The sequence below is a fragment of the Bos javanicus genome, chromosome 6, assembly GCF_032452875.1.
Source record: "Bos javanicus breed banteng chromosome 6, ARS-OSU_banteng_1.0, whole genome shotgun sequence".
NCBI lineage: Eukaryota > Metazoa > Chordata > Mammalia > Artiodactyla > Bovidae > Bos > Bos javanicus.
In genome coordinates this window covers 4,414,951-4,432,767 of record NC_083873.1, presented here as the reverse complement: position 1 = coordinate 4,432,767, position 17,817 = coordinate 4,414,951, and the positions used below count along the sequence as shown (strand labels likewise).

General features: G+C 39.1%; 1 protein-coding gene and 1 non-coding gene across 2 annotated transcripts in view; one reads left to right on the top strand and one right to left on the bottom strand.

The window, feature by feature from the left end:
* The window catches only part of TNIP3 (TNFAIP3 interacting protein 3), a 120,271-nt gene that overhangs the window by 74,503 nt on the left and 27,951 nt on the right, over positions 1–17,817 (bottom strand). The gene's annotated exons all lie outside the window — the stretch shown is intronic.
* On the top strand, positions 2,423–2,494 carry TRNAY-AUA (transfer RNA tyrosine (anticodon AUA)). Its single transcript has one exon. It is a non-coding gene; the product is annotated as a tRNA-Tyr (tRNA).

Sequence of the window (17,817 nt, the reverse complement as noted above, 5' to 3'; positions counted from 1 at the left end):
GTGAAGGGGATCAGAATACGCCATCCTAAAAACTCACTACTTTGATACGAGGATTGTTATGATCTCCCTGAAAGCAGGGTATCAATTTCCTTTTGTGAAGGTAGCATCAATTTGGTCTTTTTTCTGTACCAGGATGAGAAGAACAACTCATCTCTGGAGATGAAGCATTAGCAGGCACAATGAGTCTGCGTAAATAAACCTTATATAAAATACTCCATTCATCTCCTAGTTACTGGCCTACAATTTATTGCCCCCTGAAGCCAAACCTTATGTTATTTGCTAAGAAGGGTACAGAACTTCCTGAGTCTGTTTCTTTGAATTTCATTTCTTTTCTGAGAACTCTCATGCAAATAAAAATATTAATGTGTGTATTCCTTTTCTTCTGTTAGTCTTTGTCAGCTAAATCAGCAGGCCCCCTGACAGTGACCCTGAGAGGGTAAAGACAGTTTTTTCTTTCTTGCGCTTACATGGGAGAATGTCCTTGGTTGTAGGAGATGCACACTAAACAATCTAGTGGTAATTTATTTCTGAGTAATTCAGTAAAAATATAAAATGTTGTTATATTTAGAAATTTTTGAGAGTTTGAAATTAAAGTAAAAATACATAAATATTAAACCTAAAAAATCTGATATGACACAAGTTATCTTATATTCAATACAGAAATCATCTTATGAAAATGAAATTAGCATTTCATTATGGTACAGAAACCAAGACACAGGCCAATAAATCTTCTCTGAGATTTGCAAAATTAGTGCGAACCAGAACAGAGCAAAGATGATTTAGTGTTTTGCTTTGCTTTTCTAAAAGAATGTGGAAGAGAGTTTGTGTGAATCAAATGATTTTGATATTCTCTTCTGGCCCAAGGATTCCAAAAATTAAATGAGCTATTTTCATCATAATATTTAAAGCCCAGATAGGAAAATACACAGCATAAGCTAACAGAATCCCCAAGTCTTGAATGTCTTCATCTTTACTCTGTAATATCTGACATTTCATATCCCTGTGGACTTCTCATAGTAAATTTATTGAAAATTGTTCAAATACTCAGATTGTAGAAGACTGCTTTTGGAGACGTAGGTTAGTACCAAAATTGATTACCAGTGATAAAGAATTCGCCTGCCAATGCAGGAGATGCAGTTCAGTCCCTGGGTCGGGGAGATCCCCTAGAGGAGGAAATGCCAACCTCCTCCAATATTCTTGCCTGGGAAATCCCATGGACAGAGGAGCCTGGTGGGCTACAGTTCATAGGGCTGCAAAGAGTTGAACATGACTGAACATGCACGCATACTATGCACAATAGAACAAAAACTCAAACTCAGAAAGGCTTTTTTCTCATTTAAGTCAACAATTATTTCTTTAAAATTTCTTTATGTAGTAAAGTCCATTAACTTTCAAAAGCCTATGTCCTCATGATTTTGAATGAGATTCCAAAAGAAAGAAATGTGCATAAAAGATTTTTATTCTTTTATTAACTACATTTTTAAAACACAATGATATGACTCTGAGCATTGAAGAATATCACAGGGATTTAAAATGGACTTTTATCACAGCATTATTTTTAGATACAAAACCTATAAAATAATGCTACTGTTGACCTTGTCTATTTCTGATTATAGAGAATGGATCCTTTATCCTTGAGTGAAATGGGAAAAAGAAACACTGGTTCTCTTTGTTACAAAACATCAAACCACTGTATTCAGTGGAAATTATCAAGGGTCATGATAATGTGAGAAGCCAGTAAAGTGAAACAGTTATTTGGTATAAAATTGTTTTTTGTTCTTCAAAAGTCTTTACAGGGTTGACATAAAAATAACTCAGGTGCTTGTATAAATGCAACCATACAAAAACTAGAGGAGGAATTCTAAAAACTGGGTAAGTTGGAATATCTGACAGAAGAAGCAAATCTCACATTTAACTGGCATTTCCAAGATCAAGTGAAAAACAAAAAAATCATCTCTAAAGGCCAGGTAGCATTCTTCAGTGAAAATAAGACCAGCAGGTGGGTGAGGTGACATTGTTCTTAGGCGTGATGACAGAGTAGATGGAAACAGTGGCATGCTACTAAAAAATGACATTCACCCTTGCTCAGCTGACTTGCTGAAATCTGTACAAACACGCAGTCCCCTGAGAGTGATGGCAGTATCTACTGAGCCCGGCACTGGACTAAGTGCGGCAGATGCGTGATTCCATTCACCTCATAGAAAGCCTCCTTGAGTTAGGAAGTGCCTCTGCTGTCTTTCAGGTGAGAAAACTGAGGTTCACAGAGATGAGGTAACTTGCTCAAGGCAAGTTCTTCTCATTGCACTTCTTTGAGCAGAGCTTTTGTGTAGATGGCCCAAAGTAAAGAATTAGAACATATCAACTGTTCTAATCCTGGAAGAGACAGATCTTTTTAATAAGTAGTTCTTTTTTCTTTAAGACTTCCCTGGTGGCTCAGATGGTAAAGCGTCTGCCTATAATGCGGGAGACCCAGGTTCGATCCCTGGGTTGGGAAGATCCTCTGGAAAAGGAAATGGCAACCCACTGCAGTACTCTTGCCTGGAAAATCCCATGGACCGAGGAACGTGGTGGGCTACAGTCCATGGGGCCGCAAAGAGTCGGATACGACTGAATGACTTCACTTCACTTCTTTTTTCTTTAATAAGGACTTTTAAAAAAGTAAGAGAAAAAGGACCATGAACAATGTTCAGTTTTTAAAAGCTAAAAATTAGGAATGAGTTCAGGAAGTAATCGTGTGTGCTTGCCAGTGTAATGGAGATCATAACACAATTAAGTTCAGAATGCCAGTGAAATATGAAAAACTAAAGCATTGGTCAGACTTATTTTTTAAAAATGGGATTATAAATAGGCAGTATTTAGTTCTGAAGATGGAAAAATTAATAATTAATAGTATTAAAATTAGTAATTAATAATTGCTTAAATATTCATTCATATCAAATATAAGTATGCATATCTAGGAAAATTTTCTGTAATAAGTATTTTTATAATTGTTATAATACTAACACAGCTTTAATATAGAAAATTTAGGATAAAATCTCAGTAAATTTACCCTTTTCCTTTATATGCACATGTATATTTTTGTAAATTGGGACTAGGGGTATATAAAGTACTTTATTTTTTCTAGTCAGAATATTAAAGACCTTTCCTTTAGTAAGAGATCCATGAGTAGAATAGAAATTCAGTGTAAAACATTCAAGAACAAACATGAACGGACTTGGCTCAAAGTATTAGGTTTAATGAACTTTAATAAAATACTCTGCATTTAAAGGACATCAAAGACTGGAAAAAAAACAGAAAGCAGTGAGGCTATCAGGACATTGTCCTGATGTGTGATAAAAGTAAAAGTTGTACTCATCAAGTGGATGGCTGTTCAGAGTTAAGAAACTTGATTTTTGGCTTAACTGTTAACGGTTTTGAGTCTTCCTTAACATCTAGGTCCAAGCTTAAGTACACAGAGGGTCTATTTTAAGCCTAGCTATGATAGTGGGACTCACCCAAGAATTCTGACAGAATATGGGACAAATTTAGGGCTTTTCCTCAATATATGTTAGCCACCAGAGACACAAGGATTGCTAATACTATTTTAATTAATAATAGCCATATAAGAATTTCAAAGACCTTGTCAGTGAGTAGTATAATTTATAATATAGTTTTAATAACATGAAAGTAACAAGCTGTGGAAAGAAAAGTTTCTGTAAGGACAGATCTTGCTTGATTGATTAAATACACACATAAAATCTCTTCACTAAGATTATATGCAAAGGCAATTTTAAAAATTGAGTACATGTAAAAATTTTTTGTCATGTTTTAAAAAATAGATTCTAGAAAAGAACTAAAGGATGTAAGATTATAGACATTCTGGGTAAGCATAGGGATCTGGTTTCTCTTAGGATCTGGGCTAGGAAAGATTTCATTTTGGTTTTCTTGTAAACTACAGGAAAGAAAAGATAAACAATAACAATGATAGTACAGGAGCCTTTTCAAACCAAAAAGCTAAAACAAAAGGAATGGACTATGGTAAAGATACATAAATTTAAGGGAATAGGCTGAAAAGTAGTATATCACCTACATTGTAGAGAATCACAATCAGAGAAACTATAACCCAAAACATAGGAATTTGATCTGTGTATATGTTAATTGCTCAGTCATGTCCGACTCTTCGTGACCCCATGGACTGTAGGCCACCAGGCTCCTCTGTCCATGGAATTTTCCAGGCAAGAATACTGGAGTGGGTAACCATTCCCTCCTCTAGGGATTCCCAACCCAGGGATAGAACCTTGGTCTGCATTACAGAAAGATTCTTTACCATCTGAGCCACCAGGGAAGCCCTGAGAATTTGATATCTGGGGCCTAAATTTTTAGTTACAAAGAGGTTTACATGGCATCAAAAGCATTGAAGATTTTTTGCCTATGAAATCATCCTTACAGTGCTACAGAGGTAAAATAGTGAACTAAAAAATGACCCGATTTTATCATTTATCCATTCAACAAATAACTATTGAACATCTGTTATATGCCAGACATTCTTTCTAGTGGTTGGCACAGGATATAAAGGAGCAGAAGAGAAAAAAAAAAAAAGCCCACATGTGTGGAGCTTACATTCTAGGATTTCTTTAAAATAGCAACTTTTCCTGCCTCCAAACAAACTGTAGAGAATTTGCTGTTAAGTTCATTAATAAACATGGCTTAGAAGACCCAGTGAGGGCCAAATATGCTGATCAAGAAGATTAATTGCCTTAAGATTATCAAGAGTCCAGTATACCTGCTTAAAAAACATGAGTTTGGGGGGCTTCCCTGGTACCTCAGTGAAGAAGGCAATGGCACCCCACTCCAGTACTCTTGCCTGGAAAATCCCATGGACGGAGGAGCCTGGTAGGCTGCAGTCCATGGAGTCGCTAAGAGTCGGACACGACTGAGCGCCTTCACTTTCACTTTTCACTTTCAAGCATTGGAGAAGGAAATGGCAACCCACTTCAGTGTTCTTGCCTGGAGAATCCCAGGGACGGGGGAGCCTGGTGGGCTGCCGTCTATGGGGTTACACAGAGTCGGACACGACTGAAGCGACTTAGCAGCAGCAGCAGCTGGTACCTCAGTTGGTAAAGAATCTGCCTGCAGTGAAGGAGACTGAGGTTAGATCCCTGGATTGGGAGGATCTCCTGGAGAAGGAAATGGCAACCCACTCCAGTATTCTTGCCTAGAAAATCCCATGGACAAAGGAATCTGGTGGGCTACAGTCCATGGGCCCGCAAGAGTCAGACACAACCTAGTGACTAAACCACTACCACCATATCTGCTTAAAAAACATGAGTAGGTCCAGAAAGAGTGTTAACAAAATCGTGGAATATGTTATGAGAAGAACCCATCCTCTCAAAAGTGACATCAGCTGTGATCCTAGAGTTTTTCCTTGTAAAAGAACTCTTACACATCTGAGGTATTGAAATTAAAAAAAAAAAGAATTATGGAGTATACTAAGAAAGAGATTATCTTTAACATGTAACATTTTTAAAGAGGTCTTTTGAAAAGGGTGTAGATCTTCGATGATGGCTGGAGATACAAAGTTGGAAGAAAATTAGAAAGTTCAGTGAAATTGGAAAACAAAATCTTGAGGGAATCCAGATGCCACACAACAGGCCCAGTTGAGAGCACTGTGCAAGGAACAGGGAGAGGAGAGAGTTCAAACTCAAAACAACAAAAAAGGAGAAGAAAATCTAGAGGCAATCCAGAGAAAAGGAAACCCGAGACACAATCAGGGAGATGGACATGGCACAAACTTAAGGACCCAGTAAGTGATGAATACAAAAGCCAGGAAAAGTTTAATAAAATATTTGTAACATCAGTACGATACTGAGCTCAAAGATACATAGATAAAGCTCACTGTTACTTTGACAGCAGTTTCCACTGAAAAGTAAAAGAAGTCAGGCATGGGGCCTACAAGAAAGGAGTGGTGATATTTGTGTAGCTTGGAAATACCCCTGCCTGGTAGAAGTAAGTGGGCAAGGAAAACAAGGACTCCAGGTGCCCTGGCCACAAGTCAAGGTCAATGGATTAGAAAAGGAAGTGGCAACTGGGAACCACTGATTGAAGATTTCAACCATGACAAGCTGAGAGATGTGAGACTAAACTAATAACTGAACTGATTTTTATCTTCCAAATTCCCCTACGCTGAACTGGAACTCCTTGTGTGTACCAAGCTGCAGTGGCTGGGGAAGAGGAACGGATCATGTTAACCCAAGTCACAGCGTGCCACCCTCAGATAAGACAGGAAGCTTGCTTCATTCTTTTGAGGTGATAGAGCGGGTACCTTGCAGGGCAGCTCAGTGACAGAAGCTGCGTGGGTGGCTGTGTCAGGGCACCTGGCAGGCCCTGGGAGGGCTGGGGTGAGGACCCGTCCTCCTCCTGCCAAGCTGGGCACCCCTGTGTGGGGCTGCACATACCCAGAAGAACGAACCCCTGTTTCTCAGTCACACAGAGGCAGTCTCTGGGCTAGTGGTGCCCTGCTAACCCTGTCTCCTCTTAAACCATCGTCACAGGCCAATCTCTTAACCTGGCAGTTGGGGTGGCATTTGGCATTTCTTCTGTCTGTGTGTTGAGACATGGCAACCACTTGGAATCAGTTCCTTTACTGCCCCCAAATGGACAGGCACACTAAAGGAGACTCCTCTTGCCTTTGTTCTCACCCAAATAGGTGACACCTTGGACAACAAGGAGATCACACCAGCCCATCCTAAAGGAAATCAAACCTGAATATTCATTGGAAGGACTGATGCTGAAGCTGAAGCTCCAGTCCTTTGGCCTCCTGATGTGAAGAGCCGACTCATTGGAAAAGGCCGTGACGCTGGGAAAGATTGAAGGCGGGAAAAGGGGACGACAGAGGATGAGATGGTTGGATGTCATCACCGATTCAATGGAGATGGGTTTGAGCAAGCTCTGGGAGATAGTGAAGGACAGGGAGGCCTGGCGTGCTGCAGTACACGGGGTGGCAAAGAATTGAACACAGCTGAGCGACTAAACAACAGCAACAAGAACCACACCTGAGAGTATTAAACAATTGGTTTACTGGGACAACAGCAGAAAAGGGTTTTGATGAAGGGGACACTATACAAATTATGAATTCCCTTTGCATAATCTCAAATTAAGAAGAGGACACTTTAGAGTCCAAGATTTCTCAAAAACTTCACAGTAGGGGCCTCAACTATCTTTATTTAGACCCAATTTCTCAAAACTGTACCTAGTTAGAACTTGCTAGGCTCAGGGGGGTTTCCAGACTTCTGAGCAACGTTTTTCATCTTTACACAAAGTTCTGGCAGTTGGCAGCTATTGGATCACTGGCAGTCTCTGGATGCCAGAGGGGATCCCTGAACACACATGCCCTGACCAGCAAGCTCCCAGCTCCTGTGGTGCTGTAGTAACCACCACCAACTGCTGATTAAAAAACATCCTTTTCCTATGACTGAACAATCCAGTTCAAAGAGAGCTGTGGCTGACACTGACTGTGTGGTTGATTTAATGATCAGGGAATTACTGCCAGTGAACAAGCCTGTTGTCTATCTTTTTTTCTCTCAACAGATTTGCATTTGTTTGTTTCTGCTTCTGTTCCCTCGGAGAGCCTTTTGTTCCTTTTCATCCAGAAAATTTCTGGAACGCCCTGCCCAGCTGGCCATTTTAAGACCTCTGCTCAGATTCCATTTAGAGAAACAAAACAAAACAAAACAAAACTGCTGGAAAATAACGTACCTTTAGGTGGAACTAAACCCAGAGGGAAGTAATACAAAGTGAAACTGGTTCTTTGGATCTGCTAGGTGAGAGTGAAAGTAAAGGTCACTTTTTGGTAAGAGGCTCTGAATGTTAGTAAAAGCAGAACTATGTGTTGGGGAAAAGAGTAGGAGTTGAAGGTCAAGGGGGAAATTTGGTGGCTGCAATAACTAGGGTTAATTTATGAATGGACTCTAAGCCACGTCAGTGGACACTTCTGACGAGCTTGAATGAATAGAGGGCAAGAGAGGAAGTTTTGGGGTGGGAGGAAAGTCCAGAAAACACGCTAATCAAATGTTCCACAAAAGGGAACAACTGGGTAGCCACACTGATGCTTTATTTAGTGCTTGGAGGGAATCAAGGAGGACTCAGCACAGAAACCACGAGGCCGTTCTGCTGGCCTGCTCCTCACAGAGCGGCAGGCCCCAGAGCAGGGCATCTGGCTGACAGGCGTTGTTTCGTGTCTCCTGTGTTTAAAATGAGTTTCTAAAGCATCGTTCATATGCTTCAAAGAGCAAAACACAAAAGTAGAAACAAAAAGCCTTAAACAAAGAGTAATGAGCTTTCTAAGAGGAAAAGATGGTCATGGATCTTTACTATTACTATGATTTTTGCCTTAGGCAAACTTAAAGCCAGAGTTTATCACTGCCCTAGGCAATACACACACAGCTTTCTCAAGATGCTTTCCCAAGTCTATGTCCCAAGGGAAAGAGCCCTGCAACTGGAATCTGAAGATCTGTACTCTAGATGCACCTCTGCCCTTAACTAGCTGGGATTTAGGCAAGTACTTTTAGCTGTGCTTTGTCTAGTGATTAATGCATCTATTCATTTATTCAGTGGCCTTATACTGTGAACCTACCTTGTGCGTGATAATCTAATTTTCTTCATATGTAAATTAAAGGAACTACCCTAGATCAATTCAGCATTGGGATCATAGAGTTAATTTTAAATGTCACTTTTTTGGAGAACTGTGATAAAAATCTAGGTTCTCTGATATGGTACATACACTTATTCTGCATTTATCAAAGTATTAGCCTATGTATTTTCAAATAATAGCCCATTTTATTTTTTCTTTATTGGATATTTTCACACTGTAAAAGTTTATTCACTTTAACAAGCCAACAACTTGTTAAAGAGAAGATTTAAAAATAATAATCTTACTCTTTCCTCAGTTCCACTTTACTGTGATAATTAGTATTAGCACCAATATTTCACATTTTTCTCTATGCTCATGTAAATATGTGTATGCTAATATGACCTTTATTTAATTATATTTGATTAGTTTAATTATTTGCTAATTATAATTATACATAATGATATTTCTTTCCCTTTAAAAAAAAATAAAAATATAGTCAGACATCACTCTGTCGATTATTTGGTTATTTTGTATTTTTCTGAACATTTCTCCAGGTTCATACATATTTTTATAGCCAAATAATATTGAAAATTATAAATGGGTCAAATTTATTTGTTTCTCTATGTTGGAATATCAAGTTGTTTCTAATGATTTTTTCTTTTAAGTGTCACAATAATCAGTGCAGTAAAAGAAATACTTGTCTAGATATATTCTTACACACTGGTACTTTATTTACACAGGATAGACTTATCAAAGTTAGGTTGATGAGTCAAAGGGTATAAAAGTATAAACTTCTAATAATGCTTCTAGATTACTTCCAAATTGGTTGCAGCAATTTTCATTTCTATGAGCTATGTATAAGAACTCTTATTTTCCTACTACTGACGTTGGCTCTAGATATATTAATATCTTTGCCAACAATGAGTGTTCCATTGTTATTTTAATTTGTATTTTCCTAATTACCAATGATGTTGATCGTATTTCAATATATTTCTTTTTATTTGCTTGTTCTCTTCTTAATTGTTAGTTTTGGTTCTTGACTGACTTTTCTTTGTGGGTATCTTTTCACTTTCCCATTTGCAGTATTTCTTTGTCTAGTCATCATTTTAACAGCAAGAGGTCTTATAGAAAATAATACAAATCAAGGTAAGTGGGGTCAGAACTATGGAGTGTTGGCCTGGGGAGGTAGGAATTGCAGCTTTATATAGAGTGATCAAAGGCAGGAGTTATTGAGAAGGCGACATTTGAGCAAGCCTTGCAGGAAGTACAAGAGTGAGCCATGATGTGGTTTGCTTGGAAAGCAATATTTCATTCTCTATTGAGGTAACTAGTGCCAAAACTCTGAGGCTAGAGCTTGCCTGGGTGTACAATGAACACCAAGGAGGAAGGCATGCCTGGAGTAGAGGGAGCTTGAAGGGGGAGTGGCAGTCAATAATACTAGCAGTAAAAGACAGCCAGCTCGTGGAGGTCTGCGGGTATGAACAAAACCTCGACTTTTAGTCCGAGGATATGAGGATTTTGAGCAAAGGAGTAATAGGATGTGACTTATATTTTGGAAAGATCATTGGTTTCTGGGTTTAGAGTTGCCTGCAGGGAGGCAAGGATAAATGCATGGAGACTAAGAAAGCTAGTCAGCAATCTAGCAGAGATGGTATTAGCAGTTCCTCTTTACTGAGACAGAAGACTGACAGAGAAGCAAATTTGGGTAGTTTGAGAAATGAGAAGTCTACAAATTATTCATTTTTGTCAGAGGCACTATATCATACATTAATTAGTGTTCTGAGTGTTTAGATACAAATTTACTTAAAGGTTTGAAATGTTAGACTTGGATATGATCTGGATTTTTTTCTTGTACTAAGCCCCTGAGTTGGACTATAAAGAAAGCTGAGCACCGAAGAACTGATGCTTTTGAACTGTGGTGTTGGAGAAGACTCTTGAGAGTCCCTTGGACTGCAAGGAGATCCAACCAATCTATCCTAAAGGAAATCAGTCCTGAATATTCACTTGAAGGACTGATGTTGAAGCTGAAACTCCAATACTTTGGCCACCTGATGCGAAGAACTGACTCACTAGAAAAGACCCTGATGCTGGGAAAGATTGAAGGCAGAAGGAGGAGAAGGGAACAATAGAGGATGAGATGGTTGGATGGCATCACTTATTCGAGGGACATGAGTTTGAGTAGGCTCCAGGAGTTGGTGATGGACAGCGAGGCCTGGTGTGCTACAGTCCATGGGATCACAAAGAGTTGGACACGACTGAGTGACTGAACTGAACTGAAGCACCTTAATGTACAGAGCTAACTAATTTTATATATATGTGGGTTGCTTCTTAACATTTTACTTCAAAATAGAAATAAATTTAAGCATTGACTTCAAAGGGCAAAGAGCTAAGAGCAGAAAACGGTGGTTAGGTAGAGGAAAATCTTCTCACTGGAAAAATGGAGAGTCACATTAGTGAGACTGGAATTTTTTTTTTTTTTTGCTGTTTGTTTGTTGGTGTTATTAAATACCCACAACTGAAAAGATGAAGAGATCATGGAATTTCAGAGAATTATTCATAAGAGCAGAGTAAAACATCCTTAAGATCAGTTAAAAAAAAAATCAATGGTATATGACAGAGAACATAAAGAAGACATTCAGCTTTGATAGCGGGAACTTCTAAATCACAAAGATAAATTAATTTACAAGTCTCAGGAAAATAAAAGATTTTATTAACATTAAATCTATTCAAGTTTGTAGAAACCAATTAGCATATACTAATACAGACCTGCTTCAATTTACAGTGGGGCTGAATGTCAATAAACCCTTCATAAAAAAGCATTGAAAATACATTTAATATACCGAACCGCCTACCTTAAAGGTGCTCAGAACACATATATTAAACTACAGTTGAATCAAATTATCTAGCACAAAGCTTATTTTAATGAATACTTAAAGTGAAACACAGAATGATTGTATGGGGATGGAATGGTTACAGGTGTATTGGTTGTTTATCCTCATGATCACATTGCTGACTGGGAGCTGCCACTTAATGCCACTACCCAGCCTCACAAGATGGTGTGGTACCGCATATTGTTCGGCAGCCCACCAGGCTCCCCCGTCCCTGGGATTCTCCAGGCAAGAACACTGGAGTGGGTTGCCATTTCCTTCTCCAATGCACGAAAGTGAAAACTGAAAATGAAGTCGCTCAGTCATGTCTGACTCTTCCCAACACCAAGGACTGCAGCCTACCAGGCTCCTCCATCCATGGGATTTTCCAGGCAAGAGTACTGGACTGGGTTGCCATTGCCTTCTCCACCACATATTGTTAGGCAAGGAAAAGATAAAAACTCAAAATTCAATGTATAGTTTGTACTTAGTGCATATTGCTTGCCCCATCATAAATGAAATAAATTCTAAATTAAATCATCATAAGTTGGAGACCTCTGTAGATGATTTATTAAATGTCAATTAAGCAACTAATTCTATGTAGATGCCATATTTCTTTAAATCTCTCTACCTTATTTCAAAAGCCTAGTTATTTTTAAATGTTCTATTTAACTGCTCTAACACTGAGTTAAAATTCTAGCAAATTGAAGAATTTGAGGAGAGGGTTATGGGACAACCCCCCCTCCCCTGACCCCCACCCCCCTGGCCCCAAATTGAAAACCAGTCAGTCAGAAGTACAGCTGGCCTCTGTGACTGGAATTCAAAGTGAGACCAGCCTTGTGAGACTGAGCCCTTAACCTGTGGGGTCAGTTCCAACTCCAGGTATCTAGGGTCAGATTGATTTGAATTGTTGGACACTCAGTTGGTGTTGGAGATTTGGTTATGGAAAAAGTCACTCATTTGGTGTCAGAAGAAAGTGTTACTACAGGGGCATAAGTGATGCTTATATGAACACAAGCAGTGTTACACACTGAAGGAATATGGAGCCAGAGGAAAGAGCAAAGCTCCACATCAGCCCTGTGAGTTCAGATGGGGAAAGTTACAGAATGCGCTTGTGCTCAGTCACATTTGACTCTGCGACACTTTGGACTGTAGCCCGCCAGGCTCCTCTGTCCCTGAGATTTTTCAGGCAAGAATATGGGAGTGGGTTCCCATTTCCTCCTCCAGGGGATCCTCCTGACCCAGTGTTCAAACTTGTGTCTCCTTCGTCTCCTGTATTGCACGCAGATTCTTTACCCAGTGAGCCGCTGGGGAAAGGAAAGTATGGAAAGTCTTACCGGTACTCATGTGTGGCTCTGAAGCTCTATAAAATAATTGCAGGAGAATCAAGGTCCTCTGTACTTTGATCCCAAATGGGGTGACATAAAGATCACTTACATAATTTATTATGTGATTTTAATTCACTCACTCAACAAATACTTATTAAAACTTATGATAGGCCAAGTACTGTCCTCAATGCTTCTTATATTTCTTATTGTAAGAAAAAAGTCAGTGACACATTTGGGAGTATTAGATAGACTTATACCTAATTTTACATGACTGCTTCTAAGAAAAGAAAATTATTGACATTTAAAATATTTTTAAGGTAAAACATTTTATGTAACATACCTAAGTTGGTTGTTTAAATACATCTGAAGGATGACTGAATGCTTCCTATGTGTCAGAAGCTCTCTATATATTATCTTATTTAATCCTCACAACAGTTATTATCCCCATCAGAAAGATGAGAAAATGAAGATTTTTAGAGAGATAAGTTACCTAAAAAATGTGATTTGAACTCAAGCAGTCTAACTCAAGAAACCACAAACCTGTCTTTAAAGGGTGTCAGTGAGATAGTGGATGCTCTTTACTTGTCAATAAATAAGAATTTCTACCAGTTTCCCTGAGCCATTGATGAGGTGTCTCATCATCCTCTAATAAATTACACCATATAATAAAGAAGGATTACTACTGTATGCAGAGTGTGGGGCAAGTTGAGCCAGTAGTATTGACACATACACAGTACCATGTGTAAAATAGATAGCTAATGGGAATCTGCTGTATAGCATAGGGAGCTCAGTTGGGTGCTCTGTGATGGCCTAGAGAGGTGAGATGGGGGGGCGGGTGAGAGGGAGGCTCAAGAGAGAGGGGATATATGTATACTTATATCTTATTCATGTTGCTATACAGCAGAAACTAAACAACACTGTAAAGCAATTATACTCCAATTAGAAAATAAATTTAAAAAGATCGCCACTATATAGAGATTAACTAAATCCTTGTACTCTAGAATATTTCTAATAGTCTTAAATTGAACCAGGTTTGGTAATTATATTTTTGATGATAAAAGTCCATGTGTTTCTTTAGGGCAATATTTGTTAATACATTGCCTGTAATTCTAGCTTCCTCTTATATTTTAGTAGTTGCCCAATCCAAATTCTTTCATGCATCCTCCAGAGTTCTCACAGATCAACAAGAAGGGCAAATAAAACCGCAAATAGGTATCTGTAGCATAAAGAAGTGTCTCAGCCCGCTCGAACTTTCCTAAGAAAATGCCACAGAGGAGGTGGCTTCAACAACGGAAATGTATTTCTCACAGTTCTGGAGGTTGGAAAGTTCAAAATCAAGGTGCCAGTGAAGTAAATTTAGTTCTGAGGCCTCTTCTCTTGACTTGCAGATTGTGCCGTATTGCTGGGTGCTCACTCGATCTCTTCTTTGTGTGTGTGTGTGTGTGTGTGTGGAGAGAGAAAGAGCTCAAGCCAGCTTTTCTCTTCCCAAAAGCACACTAATCCTATCGCACTAGTACTCCACCCTTATGACTTTGTGTGTGCTGTGTGCTAAGTTGCTTTGGTTGTGTCTGACTCTGTGTCCCTGTGGACTGAAGCCCGCCAGGCTCCTCTGTCCATGGGATTCTCCAGGCAAGAACACTGGAGTGGGTTGCCATGCCCTCCTCCAGGGGGTCTTCCCCACCCAGGGATCCAACCTGCATCTCTTACGTCTCCTGCATCGGCAGGCAGGTACACTGCCACTAGTGCCACCTGGGAAGCCCCTTAAGACTTCATTTAACCTTAATTATTCCCTAAGGGCCCTATCTTCAAATATAGTCACACGGGCTTAGGGATTCAACATAGGAACTTGGAGAAAACACAGTTCAGTCCACAGCAATAGGGGTCAGAGAATACTACAAATTTTAACCTCAAACAAACAGAGCTAGGTTTGGGAACCATGCCAGATCAGGATCTGGTGAAGGATGCGTTGAAAACAGGAGCACTGGGGTCTAGTGGTGATGAACATCAATAACATCTTCCTGAGGAAAAAAGTCCTCATTATTTAAAAAACAAGTACATGACAGATTCAACTTGTTTATATTGCCTCTCCTATATGATCTGTATCTCAGAATAGTCATATAGTTTTTGGGAAAACTTTTTAAATAGAATTATTCTACAAAATAAAGAAGAAATGGTAGAATGTTCTATGGCTATTTTAAGATCATAATGATAAATGAATGGATCTAGACAAGTATCAGAGGTTGATAGTAATCCAAACAAGAGATGAGCAAGCAACTATTTTCTGGCAGAAGTGTGTGATGTCACCTATAAAGTAAAGAAATCTTGCCAAATGGAATTGTTAGTTGCTCACTCAGGTCCAACTCTTTGCAACCTCATGGACTGTAACCCACCAGGCCCCTCTGTCAATGGGATTTTTCAGGCAAGAATATTGGAGTGGGCTGCCATTCCCTTCTCCAGGGGATTCTTCCCAACTCAGGGATTGAACCCAGGTCTCCTGCATTGCAGACAGTTTCTTTACCATCTGAGTCAAATGAATAAATAAAATCTGGTTCTGACTAAGCCTTTAGATCTAGGGAGCAATTATAGTAAATACAGTGCACAGAGGAACATCTATTATATGATCAACATGATTGCTACTGGCAAACTGTACAAATTACCCAGTTCCTTCAAGAGACAACAACAGTAAAACAAAACAACAAAACTGCAAGAAAAACTAAAGAGGAAGATAGAGGAAGCTATAGACCAAAAGGTAATTAAGAGCTATATAAATCAAATTAAATATTTGATCCTAGTTCAATAAACTGTAAGTAGAAACAAGTTAATTGGGAAAAATCTTACCACTGGATATTTTGTGATGTTAAGGACTTGTTAATATTGTTAAATACCCATTTGAATGCAGAGTTCCAAAGAATAGCAAGGAGAGATAAGACAGCCTTCCTCAGTGATCAATGCAAAGAACTAGAGGAAAACAATAGAATGGGAAAGACTAGAGATCTCTTCAAGAAAATTAGAGATACCAAGGGGACATTTCATGCAAGATGGGCTCAATAAAGGAAAGAAACCATATGGACCTAACAGAAGCAGAAGATATTAAGAAGAGGTGGCAAGAATACACAGAAGAACTACACACACAAAAAAGATCTTAATGACCCAGATTAACACGATGGTGTGATCACTCACCTAGAGCCAGACATCTTGGAATGTGAAGTCAAGTGGGCCTTAGAAAGCATCACTACGAACAAAGCTAGTGGAGGTGATGGAATTCCAGTTGAGCTATTCCAAATCCTGAAAGATGATGCTGTGAAAGTGCTGCACTCAATATGCCAGCGAATTTGGAAAACTCAGCAGTAGCCACAGGACTGGAAAAGGTCAGTTTTCATTCCAATCCCAAAGAAAGGCAATGCCAAGGAATGCTCAAACTACCACACAATTGCACTCATCTCACACACTAGCAAAATAATGCTCAAAATTCTCCAAGCCAGGCTTCAGCAATACGTAAACTGTGAACTTCCAGATGTTCAAGCTGGATTTAGAAAAGGCAGAGAAACCAGAGGTCAAGTTGTCAACATCCGTTGGATCATCGAAAAAGCAAGAGAGTTCCAGAAAAACATCTATTTCTGCTTTATTGACTATGCCAAAGCCTTTGTCTGTGTGGATCACAACAAACTGTGGAAAATTCTTAAAGAGATGGGAATACCAGACCACCTGACCTGCCTCCTGAGAAATCTGTATGCAGGTCAGGAAGCAACAGTTAGAACTGGAAATGGAACAACAGACTGGTTCCAAACTGGGAAAGGAATATGTCAACGCTGTATATTGTCACCCTACTTATTTAACATACATGCAGAGTACATCATAATAAACACTGGGCTGGATGAAGGACAAGCTGGAATCAAGATTGCTTGGAGAAATATCAATAACCTCGGATATGCAGATGACACCACCCTTATGGCAGAAAGTAAAGAAGAACTAAAGAGCCTCTTCATGAAAGTGAAAGAGGAGAGTGGAAAAAGTTAGCTTAAAGCTCAACATTCAAAAAACTAAGATCATGGCATCTGGTTCCATCACTTCATGGCAAATAGATGGGGAAACAATGGAAACAGTGACAGACTTTATTTTCTGTCTCCAAAATCACTGCAGATGGTAACTGCAGCCATGAAATTAAAAGATGTTTGCTCCTTGGGAGAAAAGCAATGACCAACCTAGACAGCATATTAAAAAGCAGAGACATTTCTTTCCCAACAAAGGCCCATCTAGTCAAAGCTATGGTTTTTCCAGTGGTCATGTATGGATGTGAGAGTTGGACTATAAAGAAAGCTGAGCACCAAAGAGTTGATGCTTTTGAACTGTGGTCCTGGAGAAGACTCTTGAGCATCTCTTGGACTGCAAGGAAATCAAACCATTCAATCCTAAAGGCAATCAGTCCTGAATAATCATTGGAAGGACTGATGCTGAAGCTGAAGCTCCAGTACTTTGGTTGCCTGATTCAAGAAATGACCCATTGGAAAAGATCCTGTTGTTGGGAAAGATTGAAGGTGGGAGGAGAAGGGGATGACAGAGGATGAGATGCTTGGATGGCATCACTGACTCGATGAACATGAGTTTGAGCAAGCTCTGAGATTGGTGATGGACAGGGAAGCCTGGAGTGCTACAGTACATGGGGTTGCAAAGAGTCAGACATGACTGAGTGACTGAACTAAATAAAGATATTTTGGGTGTCTTTTAAAAAAGAAAGTCTTATCTTTCAGGAATTCACAGATGACATGAAATGACATCTTCAATTTTCTTCAAAATAATCCAAAGTTGGGGGTTAGGTGTGGATAGAGTTTGAAATAAGATTTCCCATGTATTGAATATTATAAAAACTGCTATGATGATTAAGGGCTTCAATATAATGCTTTCTCTGCTTTTGTATATATTAGGAAATAGTCATAATATATTTTTAAATGTAATATATCAGAATTTTGAGAAAAAAAAAAGGAGGGGAAAGTCCCATTCCAAATGGGAAAATACT